At 44.0% G+C, this 6569-nt stretch overlaps 1 non-coding gene across 1 annotated transcript; it reads left to right on the top strand.

Annotated features, from left to right (window-relative positions):
- Positions 1-4206: 4206 nt before the first annotated feature.
- Positions 4207-4281, top strand: Trnat-ugu (transfer RNA threonine (anticodon UGU)). Its single transcript has one exon. It is a non-coding gene; the product is annotated as a tRNA-Thr (tRNA).
- The last annotated feature ends 2288 nt before the right edge of the window (positions 4282-6569 follow it).

Consider the following 6569-nt stretch of genomic DNA (forward strand, 5'->3'; position numbering starts at 1 on the left):
AAAAAAAACACACAGTGCGTATAAACGGTACTTGCACTGTTCTACAGTGCAATATGGATGCAGAATTAAATCGGAGTAACAATTCAAACAAAACACAATTACTCTGAAACGAGCAACTGGAAACGGCTGGCCCTTCATAATAAAACTAGTAACGTCGCCCACCCCCCACTCCCTTTTCACTCAGCATTCTCCAAAGAATCAACATACCATGTACAACGCCGCTTCAAACGCCTGATTACTATACAAATGAGTTAACATGTTAATTTCTGACGTTAACCGCCTAAAAACTGTGTGGCTGAAGACTCAAACCCTAATAATGTTGTTCAATTAGCTTCAGCTTATTCACCCTTCTTAAAAATACAAAATGAAAAATTGTGAGCCAAAAATGTGATAGCCCTTTTATAAGTTCATGTAAGACCTTTCTCTAAAATAGTGCGTATTGTCAAGCCATTTATTGTAGACTAGTTCATGGAAAAGTAAGTTATAAAAGGAAGATTATTAAATTGCAATGTAACTTCGTGCATATATTTACGGTACCAATTTTGCAATTAACGTGATTGGTATGTTGCAAAATAAAAATTGATTCAAAGCACCTTTGATGTAAATAAGCAAAGTAAAAAATGTTTTTAACTCATATCTCCTATAATACCTGTCGCAAAATGAAATTATTTTGCAGGTGCATTAAAAGGTATATGTCGACATTGTCTGCAAATTTTGTTGTGGATAGAGTCAGTAGTAAACAAGTAATAAATTAAAACGTCATGCCTCATGCTTAAGTTTTGATGCATGAAAAGCGGACATGTGTGAACGATAAGCGTTTCCCGTCCCATCATTTTGTGTGGTGCGTGGGAGGGGGGGGGGGGGAGGACGTGGTGAGAGAGGAGTGTAAACCAGAAAAGTTTTCGGAAACGTTTGAAATTAGGTAGGTATAAAGTCTCTTGGAAGCCGCTAAGTACACTTACTCTCAAATACATGAACAATAAATTCTGTGTAATTTTCACTCCATTAGTTACACTGTCTTAACCCATACACACGGATTCTAACTAAAAACTTTTAAGGTAATGATATTAATGTGAGCACGATATTAATGTGACCACCTATGAAAAAAACTGAATAACCACCTTTTGCGATGAAGGCGTGCAATAAGAGTGTCAGTTATGTTCCTGGAAGGTACCGACAGGAATGTGGAGCTGTGGTCACTCCAGTTCCGTAGCCAGCGGCGCTAGGTTTCTTGATTGAAAATCCATGGCGCGAACAGCCCAATCGATATGCTACCACAAATTCTGGGTTAGATTTAACTCCGAGGGAATTTGGTGGCCAGGGGAGTACGGTAAACTAATCCTTGGGTTCTTTGAACTACACACGAGCGCTCTCTCTTTCCGAGCATTAATCCCGACGATGCGGAGTTGGCTGTTATGGTTACATGGAACGTGGAATGTTAATGTTAAGGGGTGGGCAGATGCCCTTCTTATCGTCACCCCCGTACCTCCAGGGACGGAATAAGTGGACCCCAGCTGTCTGCATCTAGAGTAAGCCACGGAAGAGTACAAACATTTTCAAATGTCTGTGAGTTGTGTAACTGAGGCAGAACGTAGGGACCAGCCCAGTATTCACCAAGTGAGATGTGGAAAACCGCCTAAAAACCACATCCAGGCTGGTCGCCACACTGGCCCTCGTCGTCCGTCCCCCGGGCGGATTCGATCCGAGGCCAGTGCGACTACCTGAGTGCAGGAAGCAGCGCGTTTGCGCTTTGAGCTACCCGAGCAGGTGAACTACGAATGAGCGCTACAAGGTGTGTAACACGCTGCATTATCCTGCTGGCAGGTGCCATGTTGATGAGTAAATAACAGGTTGAATGTGGGGGTGGAGACGGTCGCCAATGACAGATGTATAGTTGTGCTGATCCGCTATGCCTTTCAGAATGACGAGATCACCAGGAGAATGCCACAAAACCATTCCATAGACCACAACACTCCCTGCTCTGGCGTGGGCCCCTCTGATGCTCGTTACAGGGCCGTACATACCAACAGCTATCTGCCCAATGGAGCGTAAAACATGATTACTCTGAAAAGGCCACCTGTTGCCACTCAGTGGAATCCAGCTGCGGTAGTGGCTTGCAAATTCCAGCCCTAGTCGCCAGAGAGCAGCAGTCAGCATGGGTGCGTGAACCAGGCACCTGCTGTGGAGGCAGTACGCAACAATGTTTGCTGAATGGTGTTGAGGAGACACTGTTGGTAGCCCTGTGGTTCACCTGGGCGGTCAGTTGCTCAGTGGTTGCACGTCTATTCGCCGCACACATCTCAGTAACCGTCTTCACTCCTTCCTCTTCACTCCAGTCGCCTCAGCGCTATTTTTAGAGAGTGCCGTTTTACCATGCACGGTATGCTTAAGTAACTGTGGCATGCAAATAGTTTCTAAATTTAGTTGTTTAGAAAATTCTTCCACTCAAGGCTGGAAACCCAATGATGAAGTCAGATAAATCACTTGGTTTCTGCATGACAGCTGCACCATTTTCAACGTGCTGCATCCTCCTGCCACTGACATGCTTTATGTACCCTCCACTGCTAGTGCTACCTCCTGCCGTCCTTGGGCGGTTATTGCATATCGACGTTGAACACAGGTGCTGGTCACATTAATGTGACTGGACTATGTACCTCGTAATGAGTACTATAACAGCACCACAGCTTAAGATAGGAAGGTTAGATTCGATGCAACATTCCTGAGCGCACAAGTTACAGCCAGGCGCAGGCCTGTTGACAGTAAGTTACACTGACCAGCGGTTGCAAAGTGGAATGGAGGCCACAGGGCTGTTGAACCTCTGAAAAGACTAAACGCAATGGTTTGCATGTCGCAAGTTACAGGCAGAAGGGGCCCAATGGCACAACCCAGCTGTTGTGAATACGTGACTTGGAGCAGTGCGTTAGCAAAAGAGAGGCGCACAGCCGTGTGTAAATAGGCACCAGTTTTCTAATAAGGCATTCAAGGTTGGCAGCTCTCCTGGACAGCAGGGCGTGTCACACTACCAGTTACACGCAGCAGCAGATGGGGTGCCAGCGTTCCAGTCCATGGCGGGTCATTGATTCGACCCCTGAGGCTGATGCAGGGTGTGTAGCTGGCCAGCCAGGGGTGGGCCACTCCACAGCTTGCTACTGTGGGCACTCATCTTGGCTTCCAACACACGCTGGAGGCATTCTGAGCCGAGGGCCGCAGATTCAGACGCAGGATGTGGTCGCCGCGATCTCAGTTACACCGGCGAGGAAGGACACAGCAGGCCTCTCGGCGGCTCCCAGCAGAGCAGCGCCGAGTCAGCGGGGAAGAAGGCAGCTGAGCCAGCTGCAGTGCAGCGGTCCTACAAGGCCGACATACAGCAGTGCACTGCACTGGGTCGGTTGGGTGGTGGCCTCAGCATTGTGGGACCCTGTGACGTGGACTGAGGTGAATGGGGCACTGTAGTGGAAACTAATAAATGATTTGGAAACCTAGGACGACTTTTAATACAGCACCATCTGGATCTCCACCCACTACATCTGGCACCCCCAGGCACCCATCCAATACAGGACATTGTCTCGTCATCTAAAATTTTCACTTCAGTCAAGAGTTATAAGAAATAATACAAATCAAATTTTGATTGTCGCTGCGAGCTGTTAAATAGGCCACCTGTAAATAAGATGGTGAGACAGTTTTATGCGCTGGCTGGAGTGGCTGTGCGGTTCTAGGCGCTACAGTCTGGAGCCGAGCGACCGCTATGGTCGCAGGTTCGAATCCTGCATCAGGTATGGATGTGTGTGATGTCCTTAGGTTAGTTAGGTTTAATTAACTATATATATGACGGTAGTATCTGTTCCCGAAAGAACAGTTACCATCAATGACCATGCAGCTTTGCTAGAAATGAAATGATAATTAATTATGATTTCATTTCTAGCAAAGCTGCATGGTCATTGACGGTAACTGTTCTTTCGGGAACAGATACTACCGTCATATATATAGTTAAAATATGGGTTCCCGGCCTTTGACCTTCTTGTGCGAACGCACACGCTATGCCCGAACTCGTACGGGACTTGGTAGATTAATATGCCACGAGTAATGAGTATGATGGGCAAACATCTATTAGGCGAACTACGAATGTAGTGTTGTGGACATGTTGGGAATGTGGATCTCACGGGGAGCGTGCAAGAGATAAGTCCCTGCATACGCACTATCCTCTGTGCCCGCGGTGGCTCAGATGGTTAGAGCGTCTGCCATGTAAGCACGAGATCCTGGGTTCGAGTCCCGGTCGGGGCACACATTTTCAACATGTCCCCAATAAAGTATATCAACGCCTGTTTGCAGCTAGGGTGTCTATTTAATTATCATTTCAGGTTTAATTAGTTCTAAGTTCTAGGTGACTGATGACTTCAGAAGTTAAGTTGCATAGTGCTCAGAGCCATTTGAACCATTTTGAACAGTTTTATGGTTTCAGTAAAATAGATAGAAAATACCCCTGGACAGTCTCCGAAATTTCGTCACTTGTTACTGCTTCCACTTGGAACACGATTGTCCTGTGGGAACAAATTAACGAATGAAGGCCCTGTGCACTCTATTAAAATTACAATCGAAGATTCTGTCATAGTAAAGCACCGTAAATTAGCCGCTTCCCGATAAAAACTTTATAGCCTTTTGCGCATTAAGGCGTTGAACTAATTGTAATTCCTGGTACGTTCATTTGCGATTGCACAAGAAAGCAGCGGCAGGTCTCGCTAAGCAGCAATTAAGCTTTTACCGCCGGAATAACAAGTACTTGTTATCCCCAGCCCCGAGCCGCCTTCGTCCGGCACAGAAGTGTAATGGCTCCAACTTTCTCGAGTGATTACGATAGTACGGATGGCGCAAGATTTCACATCTCGTTTAATTATAAATGAGTCATGCCGTAAATCGCGGGGGTGACAAAAAAATCAGAAGTCGAGCGTCCGTATAATGCTGTCCGCTTGGGAGAGGCAGTTATGGTGAGTTCACATTTATGACTCAACAGATACCAGAAAAAAGGGAAGGGTATTTAGTATTAGGGTTTGCGGTACACAACATAAGGGACGACATTAGCGTAGGGGCTAAAATTGTGAACCGCATTCCTAGGTCAGTGTGTCTACTAGAGAACTGCTCTCAGCCACGCTTTGTACACAGTGGCTCCCTGGTTTTTAAATTGCATAACAAGAAAACAAAGAACGAGAGTAGAATACAACAAACAATGTTATTACTGGGAAAGATGTAACAATTTTATGCGGAAGTTTCGAAATAGTAGCTGCAAAAGCTGCTAACGAATGATGCTGTACGATTTACATCTCGTACCAGCATGCAGCAAACACTCTTTGCAGTTACTCATCACAGTCTTTTGAAAATGTGCATCGCTCTCTGTACAGAAGTGGCACAAATAAAGAACGAAATTTGTAATCGCACCATGTAGAGCCTCAGCGGAAATGGATTCAGTTGTCACACAGAACGACGATACAAGCTCACCCGCTGTGGTGGCAAAGTTCACGTTGCGATATAAGTAATCGATTACCAATTACCGAACCACAGTCATTCACGACACATCGTAACAGACTCTTTGATCCTAATTTAAACTGATATTTCATGAATTATAATTTGTTATACACATAAGGCATGTTTTTAAAAACACCGCAACGTTGCCGATTGCTTGCTGATTTCGTAGATACAATGTAATGCTTCTCAAATCGTAATTTCAGATCCCTGTAATATTCCTGTAAGAAATATATACTTCTAATTTTGAATGCTAGGTAAGTCCATGTCCACCGATATTGCTACCATGAACTGAGGATAAATAACAACTGAAAATCACGACAGTTTTATCGGGAACCTACTCTTTTGGTTGATTACAGCGATGTATTACGCTTGACAAATTGGTCTGTCATGCAATATAAAAATTCAATTAAACCAAGTTTTCAAAAGTAAAGTTCGTCCGAATAATGTCAGAGGACGAAAGATAATGTTTTACACATACAACTGGAACCGAAACATATCAGGTGAATTAATCTCAATATTAAAATCTCCATTACTCTGGAAATACGGCTTTCTCGAAAAATCTAAGACCATTTCGGAATGAAAACAACAGTTCCTTCAAGACGAGACACTTTGTCCATCATTTTGCACTCATTGTAAACCTCGTATTGTTATTATTATTATTATTATCGTTAGTACCCCATTTAGGAGAGAGTTATAACACAATCAATTTTCATGGTACTTTTCTTTGTCTCTTTCTTTTCTCTTCCCAAAAATCTCTCATATATTCACTGTGTTTCTTCTGCCTCTGTTCTGTCCACTTCTTTCCTGGATTCTTCTCTTTTGATGTTTTCTTGAATTTCTATTTCCTTATTTTTTTCTGTGTGTTTCTCTCTGTTCGCTATTTCTTCTGTGGAGATATTTAGTTCCTTGAGGTCTTCCATGGTTTCCCTTTTTTCATAGTATTACTCATCAATATGTTAAAAACCATCTTGATCAGTCTATTTTTCGTTCATCCTATAAATGTGTCCATAGAATTTAGCCCTTCTTTATCTGATGTTGTCTGTCTCTGTTTG

This window comes from Schistocerca cancellata, chromosome 10 (genome assembly GCF_023864275.1).
Source record: "Schistocerca cancellata isolate TAMUIC-IGC-003103 chromosome 10, iqSchCanc2.1, whole genome shotgun sequence".
Taxonomy (NCBI): domain Eukaryota; kingdom Metazoa; phylum Arthropoda; class Insecta; order Orthoptera; family Acrididae; genus Schistocerca; species Schistocerca cancellata.